This window comes from Elephantulus edwardii, unplaced genomic scaffold (genome assembly GCF_000299155.1).
Source record: "Elephantulus edwardii isolate Elephantulus edwardi_28Jun2011 unplaced genomic scaffold, EleEdw1.0 scaffold00044, whole genome shotgun sequence".
Taxonomy (NCBI): Eukaryota; Metazoa; Chordata; class Mammalia; order Macroscelidea; family Macroscelididae; genus Elephantulus; species Elephantulus edwardii.
The window spans coordinates 7025321-7039551 of record NW_006399794.1 but is presented as its reverse complement, the minus strand read 5'-3'; the positions used below and the strand labels follow the sequence as shown (position 1 = coordinate 7039551).

At 40.9% G+C, this 14231-nt stretch overlaps 2 pseudogenes; one reads left to right on the top strand and one right to left on the bottom strand.

Annotated features, from left to right (window-relative positions):
- Nucleotides 1-5338: 5338 nt before the first annotated feature.
- Nucleotides 5339-6045, bottom strand: LOC102844446 (annotated as a pseudogene).
- A 186-nt stretch (nucleotides 6046-6231) lies between these two features.
- LOC102844044 overlaps nucleotides 6232-14231 on the top strand; it is a 21810-nt pseudogene continuing 13810 nt past the window's right edge.

The following is a 14231-nucleotide window of genomic DNA, read 5'->3' as shown; positions in this document are numbered from 1 at the left end:
CGGACAGAGAGTGGGGTGGAGCTCCCTGATTAAACAAGCTTGGAAGGAGGAGTGGCATTCACTTCCATAACAGCTTGCCTCCAGAAACCCTATGAACCTGGAGAGAGGAAGAAAGGCACCCAAGCGTCAAGGACTCTCCTTCAAAGGGTCGCTGAGTCGCCTGCAACTTGACGGCACTTAACAACAACAACAACAGTTTCTTTACAAAATTTGAATACATTGTTTTTCACACTAGATCCTTCTCATTTCCCTCACTCCTCTGCCCATCAAATTGTGTGACCCCATGATTAATCCTCCCCTCCCCCCCTGCACATCCGCACTCCTCTACTTCCACCCTCCCCTCACCTTGGATTCCCATACTCATTTTACAATAATGGTTTTATACAGTATTTGTCCTTATGGGACTGAGTTAGTTCACTCAGCAAAATGCTTTCCAGTCCCTCCCAAGTTAGGTAGTAATTTATAAAATCATTGCTCCTGCATGATGCATCCATTGTGTGAATATACCATAATTTCTCAATCCATTTGATTGTGGTTAGACATCTGGGCTTTTTCCACGTTCTTGAGATGGTGAATAACACTGCTATGAATATTCATGTACAAGTCTCTATTCGTGCCTCAGTTCTCATTATCTTGGGGTATATTACAAGCAATGGAATAGCAGGGTCATATGGAATTTCTATGGTCAGCTTTTTGAGGAAGAGCCAAACTGCCTTCTAGAGTGGTTGAACCAATGTACAATCCCAACAGCAATGTATAGAAGTTTCTATCTCACCACATCCTCTCCAACATTCATTGCTCAACTCAAGGTTCAACAGAGAGCTGGGGGTAAAGCCCAAAATCATAAAGCTCATCAGAGACCATCCGGGATCAAGCTTAGGCCTAGTCTACGGTATAAGGAGACTGCCAAATACAGCCAGAAATCACAATTTGAAGAGAGTAAAATTGTTGGATGGGACCTTCTAATGATTAAATCCATGTGTGCATCAAAAAGTTTTTCCAACAGAGTGAAAAGATAACCTACCAACAGGGAACAAACATGTGGCAGTACCAGCTCAGACAAGAGTCTCATAATAAAAAACATGCAAAGAATTTTCACTGAGGGAGATATTTGCATGGCCAACAGATACATCAAGAATTGCCTGTATCCAAAGCTGATTACTTTTTTTTTTTTGAGATGGCCCAGTGGCAAGAAGCTGCTCTACAATCCCAAAGGCAGGTGGTTCAAATCCACCAGCTGCTCCATGGGAGACAGATGGGTAGTTTCTTCCCTAGCTATTAACTGTCGCTGAAAACCCACTGCAGGATCAGCTATGGGTCAGTTCCTATTCGATGCTACACAACAACAGTAAGAAGCTCCTGTTCTAAAAAAAAAGGACATTGGTAACCACAAACAAGTTTAGCTCCTTGGGTTTTCAACAGCAAAATGTTGGTGGTGGTGGTGGTGGTGGTGTCATGTAACACTGAGTAGGAACTGACCCACAGCCGACCCTCTGCCGGGTTTTCAGAATGTGAGGAAATTGCCCATCCTTCTCCTGTGAAGCAGCTAGTGGATTTGAACCGTGCCTTCATGATTGCAGCACAGCTTCTTGGCACGAGGCCACCAGAGCTCCACAAGCAAGTTTAGCTCCTTGGGTTTTCTACAGCAAGATTATAACAATTAAACTTTTAAAAATTTTTATTTATAGGTTTGCATACAAGGTTTGTATACACTGTGTTTCACTTTATCCCTCATTCATATTGTGTTACATACAATCATTCCCATTCATTATATTTTGTAAAATTAATCACTATTTAACTAAGCCCACTCCTCATCTTTCCAGATCCCCACTGGATACTTCCCATTTCCTTTACCCCCCTCTACCCCTCCAATTGTGTGATCCTGTGATTTCCCTCCAGCCCATCCTCACCCCTCCACTCCCACTCTTTCCCCACTTGGATCCCATACACATTTTACTAGTTATCCTTCTGTTTTTGTAATAATGGTCTTTTGCGGTGTTTGTCCTTCTGAAATTGATTAGTTCACTCAGCATAATTCTCCCCAATCTCTCCCAACTTTTGTAGTAATTGTCAAAATCGGTGCTCCAGAGTGCTGTGTAGTATTCCATCGTGTAAATGAACTATAATTTCTCAATGCATTCGGTTGTAGTTGGACATTTTGATTGTTTCCATGTTCTTGTGATGGTGAATAACACTAATATGAACATTGGTGTACACTGATTTGTGTCTCTATTCTAATTTCCTCAGGGTATATTCCTAGCAGTAGGATAGCTGGGTCATACGGGATTTCTGTGTTCAACTTTTTGAGGAAATGTCAAACTGCCTTCCAGAGTGATTGTACCATTTCTCAATCCCACCAACAGGGTATGAGAGTTCCTACCTCTCTACATCCTCTCCAACATCCTTCTACATCCTTGTTTGCTGTCCTGTTGAACTTTGCCACTACTACTGGGGTGAGATGGTATCCCATTTTGGCTTTGATTTGCATCTCTCTTATTGCCAGTGATTTTGAACATTTCTTCATGTGTCTGTTGGCAATCTGAATGTCTTCCTGGCAATTAAATATTGAAGCCACTAGATGGCAGTAGGAATGTAGTTCAACTTTTGGCATATTGACCAAGTCTCCTGTGGAACTCATCCATCCGATGCCTGGAGACTCCATCTTAAAACCCCTACTAATATGCACTTCCTCTGTCTCTGGTACTCTGGTTTCCTAATCTTAGGTCCATGATCCTCCAAAATCCTTATAACTTCACGACTTTCTAGTATCCATATACTATTTCGTCCATAGAGAGCTCTGATGACCTAGTAGTAAGGAGTTGTGCTGTCAACTAAAAGGCAGGCTATTTCAGTCCATCTCCTCCTGTGTGATTTATAGCCTCTGAAAACCCATTGGAGGGTCAGCTATGAGTGTGTTCCAATTTTATGGTAATTAATTTTTGAGACTTTGTTGGCTCCTTATTTAACCTAGCCTAATGACACAAAACAACTTCCTCAGATAGAATCCATCCACATTAGCACAGGCCTGAATCAAAAACTGATTAAAACTCTCCATGATAGTTCAAAACTTCTTCATTCTCTTTCAGCTTAAAAAAAAACAAAATAAAATAAAACTTAAAAGTACTAGATGATGCATCCCTCTCTAGTTACTGCCTGGCAGCTCATTTCCCCCAATTCAGACTTCCATTCTGAACCAGAACTACATAGCCCAGTTCTTTCTTAAGTTGGATTTCACACGACATCTTGAAGTTTACTTATTTAAATTGAGTTTTAGCCCAAACTGATATTCTTCACTGTTATATATCTCAGCAGACAGAATAAAAAAATACGGTCTCATCATTGACGTCATCCTCTTTCACTCCCAACCCCATATCTAATTCATAACTAAGTCTTGTCAATTTAATTCTTAAATATGGGTAAAATTAATTTATATTGTTCAATTTCCAATGCCACCAATGAAGTCCAAGTCACATGCACAACACCATTAAAGTAAGCACAAAGAGATTTATTAAGAATAAAACAATTCTCAAAACAACTATGACATATCACCTCACCCAGGAAGAATAGCAAAATTTAACAGAACAGCAAGCAACAAATGCTGGCGAGGTTGTGGAGAAACTGGAATCCTTATTCACTGTTGGTGGGAGTGTAAAATGGTGCAACCACTGTGGAAAGCATTGTGGCGCTTTCTCAAAAAGTTGCAAATAGAGATACCATTTGACCCAGCAATTACACTACTTGGAATATACCCCAAAGAGACCATAACTGACACCCAAGCAGATATATGCACACCCATGTTTATCACAGCTTTGTTCACAACAGCAAGGAGTTGGAAACAGCCTAAGTGCCCATCAACAAACAAATGGATAGAGAAGCTGTGGTATATTCACACAATGGAATACTATGCTGTATTTAAAAACAAGAAACTCATGTCATACTATTCAAAATGGGTGACCGTGGAGGACATTATGCTGAGTGAAGTATCTCAGTCACAAAAGGACAAATACTGCATGGTGCCACTGTTGTAAAACATGACTGACATCCGGGTTGGGAGGAGACTGAGAAAGATGGGTTAAACAGTGTATACTGCATTGAAACAGATGAGGGAGAAAACTGTTTAAAAGGGATAAGTGATTAGGTATTTTTAACATGATGGGAGTTCCAGAGCAAAGGCTGCGTAGTGGAGTGGATCTGGGGGGAGGGATTGTGAAACAATGAAAGAATTTTTCTTTTACTTTTCCAAGAGGGGGATATACTGGGGGGGGGAGGGTTAGGAGGGGAGAAAATTGCAACAATGAAAGAATGGAAAGCTAAAGTCTATAAATTTTCATTTAAATTAATAATACATTTTTTTAAAAAAAGAGTAATACAATTCATGAAATTGGAAATATGAGACCAAGAGAAATCTATGGAGGGAGAGGTTAAAATAGGGAATAAGAGTGCATGATGACCACAGAATAGATACATTCATTAAAGCAACTCTATTTTCAAACCCCTTATTCCTAGAACATCTTGTATAATCTTGTCCTGAAATTATACTTCTGGTCCCTACCCTTACAAAGTAAAGGTGGCTAAACTACATTTCTGAACCCAATCCTTATTTATTAACAGTGACTTGGGACAAAATCCAGATGCATTAAACAAGATGCTTAGTGGAGAGCCAGGATCTTCTGATGTCACCCAGCCAGAGACATAAGACCCTTCCAAATGAATGGGAAGAAGTCAAGTTTGCATTCTTAGACCTGCAGAAGTAGAATCTTATAAAAAAATGGAGTATTCATTCAGACATTAGGTCAACCAAATACTTCTGTTTTAGAGGTTTACTAGCACATTCCCTCTTTTAGTGTAAGCCTCCACTAGTAAGCACAGCAGACAGGACTTGAAGTACATACTGAAAATCAAAGACTTAACCTTCAGAATGGATTACACTTCAACATAAAACAAAACAAAATCAATACAACTGGATTGGTAAGTAACAAGGAGAGAAAAAAAGCTGAAGTCACTTTATTGGGATCCACGATAAACATCCTAGGAAATGTGGTCAAGAAATCAGGATGTATGAATTTGAAAAAAGTTGCTGCCAAGAACCTCTTTAAAATACATAACAGCAAGAATGTCACTGTATGTATGTATGTATGTATGTATGTATGTATGTATGTATGTACGTATGTATTATTGTCACCCCTGACATTTTTAGCCTCTGGCATGTGGGCCTATCACTGCCAGGGCTGGTTGCTGTATATGATTGAGTTTACTCTTTGCATTCTTCTCCTTCCATCTTTGCTTATTTATTTGGACTCATTGGCACAGGGTACAAGAGGAATGCCAGGTCACATCACTAACTGCCTGCCTGGTTCCTCTTCACACAGACAAGATATTCCTGCACATCCTCTGGGGACCCGAGAATGAGGGGACTCTCTGGTGAAGCTTCTCAGGCATCACATCTAACATGGGTTGGGTGCCTGTGGTTGCCAGGTCTCTGGCCCGCTCAGTGATGCTGGCAACAGGACTGCACTTATACAAGAGCTGGAGCTTGCCTTTAGGACTCTTCTGGTTGGCTGGGTACATAAGATCCCTCCAGAGACCAGGGTGTGGTGCGTGTCAGCCACCATGGAGCCCACGTACCTGGCCCAGTAGAGAACACTGCCATCCTCAGGAAATTGTTTTTTCCTGTTCATATTCAGTCATAGCATAATCAAAATATTTGACATACCCCTCATTGAGACTGCACATCTTTCCTTTCTTCTTTATTTCAACATCTTTTCTCACCAGTACACATTCACCAAGAGCTGGAGCAAGCATGAAGAGGTCCACTACTTGTCCAGTGGAAAAGGCCACCAGAGTTGCACTCCCATGTATAACCAGCAGCCACAATGTCATGGCCATGCTGCAGGGCATCCTTTTCAGATGGGTCATCGCCATAGTCTTTCTGGAGATGGAAAAATGTAGTGCCAATGGAGGCCAGTCAATGTTAGAAGAGTCATCTAGTGGGTCAAAGCAGATAATATAATTGCCATGAAAGAACAGAGAGGAGAACCCCTCCATTAGGTCATCTTTGCACCCACAGTTTCTCTGGGGTCTACTTGTGATTGATTTAGATCAATACGATATTAACGTAAGATGTGGTAAGAGAGTTGCCACAGTGCACTGTGACCCAGAATGTCATTTTAAATATTAAAGTGCACCTGCCCTAAGCCATGGTGTTTTCAATTGCTTCATACTCATTGAAAGATGGGTAATGCTTAAAATTGTGGTGCTAGCAAGTAGTATTCAATACACCATGAACTGCTAAAAAGAATAAACCCATCTGTCCTGTGGGAAGAGCAACCAACATGTTCCTGAGAGGCAAGAATGGTGACGTTTCATGTAATTTCAATCCTTGGAAAAGGATATCAGAAAAGTAGAGGGCCAGCAAAACACAGAGATATCATCCAAGAGACGGATTGACATAGTAAGTGGTAAGTGCAACAATGGAGATTGTGAGAATGATACAGGATAGGTCAGGGCTTCTGTCTGTGCATAGTTTCACTCTGATTTGTAGTCAATTTGATGGCACTTAACAATATCCTCACCTATTATGCAGTCAGATTAGATTTTAAAAGTACAAATCTGGCCATGACACTATTTTGCTTAAAACCTTTTACTAAGTTACTGAGGCTAATAGATGAAGTTCAAAATTCTTATTGTTATAAGGTCTGGCTTCTGCCTATCTTTCCATTCTCATCTCACTTCTTTCTTCCTCCTCAGCCTTCCTGCTACCTCTCATGGAATGACACCAAGTTGCTTCACACCTAGGCTTCAAACACTTTGTTTCTTTCACTTGAATGATTCTACCCCCAACCCACCCCGCAGTTAGGCTTTGCCATTAGAACTCAATGTAAACATTACATTCTCAGAAAGGCCTTCTTTATTCTTCCAACCTTTCCCCAGCCAACCTTTCCAAGTCAGATACTGTCTTCCTGTTATATTACCATGGTGTCATATATTTTCTTTCCCTTTATAGCAGTTATCACAGTTCTAATTATGCTTTTATTGTGGGCTTATTGGTTTAGTTGTTTTCTTTCTTATTAAACTATCTTGCTCATATTTGCTTTCACAACACCTGGCACAGTACCGGAATAATAAAGTCACTCAATAAATATTGTTGAATAAAAATTAATTACTCTTTCACTTTTTCAAACCGGTTATTCTCCCTGCAGCCACTGTCTTTAGATATGATGCCGGCAAGTCACAGCCCAGAACGCACATGCACATATTCTGTCCTGCACAAACAAGATAACCTTTTTCATATTTCAGTTCTTAATTAAAATATCCACCATCATGTGATCATAGCAAAAAAAAATCCCCAAACTAAAAATTGACTCTGACGTTGGAATGGGTGTACTCATTAGTGTTTTTACTTATCTTCATCAAGTTGCGCTGGCTTCACCCATATTTAATCTTGTCTTTCTGGTAACCAAAATTAGCAAATACCCGCTGACTATAGAGCAATTCCCCCTACTTTGCAACTAACATTAGTCATGATCAAGTAATTTCCTTTCTGCAAGTAGATCTATTGTTGCCTTTTTATAACAGTGGAACCATACAGCATTTGTCTTCTTGTGATTGACTTACTTCATTCAGCCTAATGTCTCCCAGATTCATCAATGTTAAAGATATTTTATGGACTCCTCCTTATAGTTGTTGTTGTGTGCCATCAAGTTCCCTGCAACTCATAGCAACCCTATGTAAAACAGCTCTGAAGCCTGTCCTATCCTGAGACAGTCTCACTGACTCTGACACACCTGCTCCCATTACCTCAGTTACTAGGTCAATCCATCTCATCCAGGATCTTTCTATCCTGTGCTGTCCTCTATCCTTCCAAGCATGACATCCCTCTCCAAGGACTGGTCCTTCCTTGCAACGTGCCCGAAGTATGTCAGATGAAGCGTCAGAATCCTTGCCTCTCTATGATGAGCCTGTTTGTTCTCCTAGCTGTCCATGGTATATTCAACACTCTTCTCCAGCACCACAGCTCACAGGCATCAATTCTCCTTCTATCATCCCTAGTCATTGTCCAGCTTTCTGATGCATAGCAAATAATTGCAAAGACTATGGCCTGTTATCAGGCACACCTTAGTCTCTAGACTGACATCATTGCTTCTCAGTACTCTGGAGAGGTCCCTGACTGCAGATTTTTGCCCAGTGAAATTCGTCTTTTGATTTTCTGACTGCTGGTGTGAAGAATATTGATTGTGGAGTCAAGCAAGCTGTAATTGTTAATAACCTCAATCTCTTCTCCATCCATCATGGTGTTGCCAGTTAGTCCCATGGTGAGTCTTTGTCTTCTTGCTGTTGAGCTTCAATCCATATTGTAGACTACAGTCCTTGACTTTCTGTAGCAAGCATTTCTGGTCCTCTTCAGTTTCAGCACTTAAGGTTGTGTCTTCTGAGTATGGTATGTTGTTGATGAGTCTTAATCCAGCCCCGATGCCGCATTCCTCCTCATAAAGCCCAGCCTTATAAATGATGTGTTCTAAATACAAATTGAAAATGTATGGAGATAGGATACATACCTGATGCACTCCTTTCCTGATGGTCCAGAACCCGTGCCGTGTTTCCTTGCTCTATTCTGAGGCCTGCTCATCATTGTAGTAGTCACTGTGTCTGTCAAATTGTCTCTTTGAGCTTCTTTCAGTGTCCACTTTTCAAAGCATAATATATTTTTTTTTCCAAACACTGATCTTGTATCTCTAAAATATAAACCTAGGAGTAAGACTGATGAATCATTATTGTTAGGTGCTGCTGAGTCAAGCACAACTCATAGTGACCCTATGAACAATAGATCTGAACCCTGTCCTATCCTGCACCCACCTCACAATATCTGATACGCTCAGCCCATTGCTGCAGTCACTGTATGAGTCCACCTGGTTCAGGGTCCTCTCTCCTTTGCTGTCCCTCCACCTTCCAACTATGGTATCCTCCTCCAAAAGCTTCTCCTAGCAACATGTCCAAAGTATGTAAGGTGAAGCTTCATCATCTTTGCCTTCTAGGTGCATTCTGGCTGCACCTTCTCTAAGACATATCTTTTCATTCTTTTGAAAGTCTATGAGACATTCAGTACTCTTCCCCAACACCACAGTTCAAGGCATTATTTTTAATTCTGTCATCCTTATTCATTGTACAGCTCTCAAATGCATAAGAAGTGATTGAAAAGACCATAGCCTGAATCAGGTACACCTTAGTCCTCAAACTAACAGCGTTGATTCTCAGTAATTTGGAGAGGTTTCTGATTGCTGACTTTCTCAATGCAATACATCTCTTGATCTCCTGACTGCTGATACCAAGTGTACTGATTGTGGATCCAGGTAAGAGGAATCATAGTTTTACATCTTCGATGAATCATAATTTTAATTTCTAGTTTTGACCTAGTGATAAGGAGTTACACTACCAGCCTTAAGGAGCACAGTTTGAATGCATTAGCTGCTGCATGGGGGGAGAAATAGGCAATCTCTTTTTGTAAGATTTACAGTCTTTGAAAATTGATTACAGATCAGTAATGAATTGTTTCTGACTTGCAGGCACACAACAACAACAGTTCTTTGAGGAAGCACTATACTGTTTTCTATATTCATGATACCATTTTTCAATCCCACCAACAATATATAAGAGTTTTAATCCCACAACAACTTCACCAGCATTTATTGTTTTCTATTTTTCTGATCATTGCCATTTTCCATATGAGTGTGATATTATCCCATTGTAGGCATTTTGTCTTTTGGGAGTTTTGGGGCGTCTTTCTAATATATGATGAGGGAGCTCTGGTGGTGGTGTCCACAGGAAGTTGTACTGCTAACACGGAGAACAAACCTCTCTGGCAATTCACATCCACCCCAAGCTCCTCCAGAGACAGTCGGGCATTCTCCTTCTACGCAAAATACAACCTCAGAAACCCAGCGGAAGGTCAACTATTAAGTCATTTCCAACTCAACAGCAATGAGTGAATGTGTAAGCGAAGGACTAATGATCATTCACATGTTAACCGTCTGAATGTCCTCTTCATTGACTTGTCTCCTCCTCCCTCCTTTAGTTGTTGTTGTCATGTGCTGTCGAGTCACCTGTGAATCATAGTGACCCTATGTACTAACAGCCCTTAACACTGCTCTATCCTGTGCCAGTCTTATTGTCTCTGACACACCTACCACCATTACATCAGTCACTGAATCAATCCATCTCAGCAAGGATCTTCTTCTCTTGTGCTATCCCATCACTCTCTCAAGCACAAGGTCCCTCTCCAAGGGCTGGTCCCTCCTTGCAACATGTACAAAGCATGTCAGCTGAAGCTTCAGAATCCTTGTCTCCAAGGAGCAGCCTGGTTTCACCCTCTCCAGGATGAACCTGTTTGTTCTCTTAGCAATCCATAGTATATTCAATACTCTTCTCCAGCACCACAGCTCAAAGGTATCAACTTCCTTCTATCATCTCTAGTCATTGTACAGCTTTCTGATGCATAGCAAATAATTGCAAAGACTATGGTCTGGATCAGGAGCACCTGAGTTTCCACACTGACTACAAATTGCATTGGGAAAATCTGCTACCAGAAGCCTCTCCAAAGTACTGAAGAGCAACGATGTCAGTCTGGAGATGTCATACAGATTAGAGGCTTTTATTTCTTGGCCAAGGTTTGCCTCACCTGTTCAAAGATGAAAGAGAACAACAATTCTCACACTCATTAGCCAGACATTTTATACATTTGCAAAACAGGGTCAGTCAACAGCTGTCATTCTGTCATCAGCAAAGGCAGCTCTCCACAATATCCTGTTATTAGCAACAGTAAGTAGTTTAGTGAGTCATCCTGCTATCAGCAACAGAAGGGAGTTTATAGAAACCAAAATGAACACAGGAGGAGAAAAAATTTAAGCTGGAGGTCAGCTGAGGGTAAACATGACAGCACTTATGCTGCTGGTGGTCTCAAGGTGCCTCCTGAACACCAACTGTCAAACAGTTGATTTACTCTGAAAACAGAAAGAAGTCAATTAGCTGAACTTTCCCATTTGCATGTAGAGTTCTTCAGGAGGCCACAAGAAATGAGCCGCAGAACCTTCTCTCTTTTTCAGGCTGCTGACACATTCTGTGAAAAAGCTCTGGTTGAAGCTCTGCTCTAACTAATGAGGCAGTGTCATCTCAGTAGCTCATAAATGGAAAAACCCATCCTGTTTTAGATGGAAAAACCAGTCCTGTTTAATCTCTAATGGAAAGGAAAGGCCACCTTTGGAAGTCCCCTGTGGGATTTCCCCAAGCAGATCCCTTGAAAACCTCCTCCAGACTTGGCACAGGCTAGACTGAAAGTTTCTCTCCATATAAATGGCTGAGGAAAATGGCAGCTTTGTTTCCGTAGGCCACTAACGTGTAGTAGAATCAGATACATTGGGCTTCACACAGAGAAAATGATTAGGACAATAACAATGCACCCTTAGAGTCTCAGGCTCCATAAAAAGTATATGTCCTTGTATCTCTAGTTTTGCCTAATCATGGGTATCTCTAAGATCATACGTAAATAGGAAAAGGGACAGACAGACCTGAGACCTGTTGGTTTTGCTCTGTACCCTCAAGTCTGAACCAACTCATAGATGACCCTTCAGCAGGCTTTCAGAGGCAGTAAATCGCACTGAAGGAAGCTGCCCATCTTTTTCCTGTGAAACAGATGATGGATTTGAACCATGTGTTGAACCATTTGAATCATGAACCACATAGCAGTGCCACTCCTTACTGCTCCTTGAGACTTGTTAGGAAGAATCAAATTGAAGAGCTTTAGAGAGCCAAAAGGCTCCTTGTTTGTTTGCAGCATTTGACTCTAAGCTTCAGTTACTCTAAGTAACAGAATAAGGGTAAGAGTAAGAAGAAATTATTGCATGCAAGCTGATATGGACCCTACCTAAGGGGATAGATTAGGGCTTTTCTTTGTACTTTATCTATGAGCCAACACATCCTGAAAACAAATGTCTCTCATTAATAGATTGTACCTCATAACTACCATGAAAGAAGAAAAGAATTCTATCAACTAATCACTTCTTAGCAATGTCAAAGGATAGAACTGCTATGGTTGGTCTCACTCTTTCTCCTGCTCCCATAAATGGTGGTGGTGGTTGTTGAGTACCATGGAGTCAGAACTGAACCTCCAGTGGGTTTCAGAGACAGTTAACCACACTGGAGGAATTTCCCATCTTCTCACACAGCCCTGATGAATTAGAACCACATACCTTTGAAATTGTGGTGCAGCTTCTTACCATTAGGCCACTAGAGATCTCCCATAGGAGAGGGCTAAAATTAAAGGTTTTCAGAGGAAACAGGAAGGGAAGGCAAAAACTGTTGCACCAAGGTAATAGTACTTCTGGCAGGAACCAGAAGGGGCAACATTGTGAAGCTTTCTCCTCAGGAATGCAGGAGATCCAAACCCCACCCAATCCCACAGATCCCTAGGTGGGACTAGGCTGTGACCAGTCTCAGGAGAGTACCCACTTGAGGGTCACTCTCTTTTTCTGCTAGCAATGTGCCAAAAGGTTTGACTTCACCCTGGTTTTCCAGTGGTATACCCCACCCTCCTTTCTCTTTTCCTTTTCTCTTTGAATTTTTCACATGGCCTCTTTCACCAACATGAAATAGGCCCTGCTATCTATGTCCAATTGATATTCGACAAGGAAATAAAACCTATCAAATGAGGAAATGGCAATCTCTTCAACAAATGGTGCTGTTAAAACTGGACTGCTACCTGCAGAAAACTGAAACAGGATCAACATCTCACACTATATACAAAAATCACGTCAAGGTGGATAAGAGACTCGGGAATAAAGCCCAAAACCATAAAGTTCATAAGAGACAAACTGGGATCAAGCTTAGAATTCCTAATCTACGGTATAAAGAGACTGCCAAATACAGCCAGAAATGTATAATCTGAATAGGATAAAATTGATGAATGGGACCTTCTAAAGATTAAATCCCTATCTTCTTTTGATTCTTCCTACATTATTCAATATTTTGCCCATGAAGAAAGCAAAATATCATTGCAAAGACAGGAAAGAAAGAAAGAAAAGATCAAAATTGATGGCAGAAGAGACAAAACTTTCATTAGAACAGAGGCCTAAATAAAGGGAAGAAATACTGAATTAAGAGATAAGAATGTAGCACTTCAAAGGGTAGCTCAAGAAAACAAAAATATTGTAATAAAATAGCTAGAATCAGGAAACCAAATCAGAAAGACATGCTTAGTATTTCTCAAGCTAGAAGAACTAAACAAATTCAAGCCTCCAGTTGCAATACTAAAAGATTCTGCTGGGCTCAGAGAAGGGGCATATACACTCAAGTTACAATCTACATGTGTGGAGTTAGAACTTTGAAAATGGCTTTTCTAGCCAGTGCCTTAGTCCCCTCTGGGAACATGATCTCTGGTTGCCTCAACCGCAGACACATGTTTTAATGTTGATCAGCATCTTCTACATCGTCAACAGCTGTGGGGACAGCATTAGAGGGAGAGCTGACCAGAGTGTGAGAAACTGCTATGAGGCATAGCCTGATGGAGCCCTGGAGACTAAGTCAGAAGAGTTGACATGGGACTGCTCTGAGATGACACTTGCCAGATGATTGAGAAAACCAAAGGTTGGTTTGTTTTGCTTGATTGAATCTGTACTTCCACTGTATAACAGCCTTTGCCTTTTCCTGCCACCCCCAACCCACTTTTGTGATGAATATCAGACCCTGTGATTTGTGGAAGTACAGCAGCATGGGGGACCATGTATTACCAAAAGATTGGTTGTATATACCAGAGGTTCTTGATGGGGAGAGTTCTCCTTTGTGAAGTTAGTGGAAGTCAGGCTTAGCTTTCCCCACTTTGTCCTTCCTCCTTTTAGAACATTTTAACTAGATCACCAGGAAATTCTTATATGTATATATAAATCACTGGAGAATCTATAAAACCCACCTGCATAATCTAGTTAAAATGTAGATTTAGTATACCTGGGGTGGAAATGCAAATTCTTAGCGGGGAATATAAACTAAAATGAGCTAGTGTGAAATTCTATCACAGATTATATAGGCATTTTTTCCCTGTGACATGAATATTTAACAAACAATGGATGTAATGTTGTTGTTTGTTGTTGTTGTTATGTGCCGTCGAGTCGTTTGCAACTCATACCGACCCTATGTACAACAGCCCTAAACTGTGCTCTATCCTGTGCCAATCTCATTGCCTCTGACAC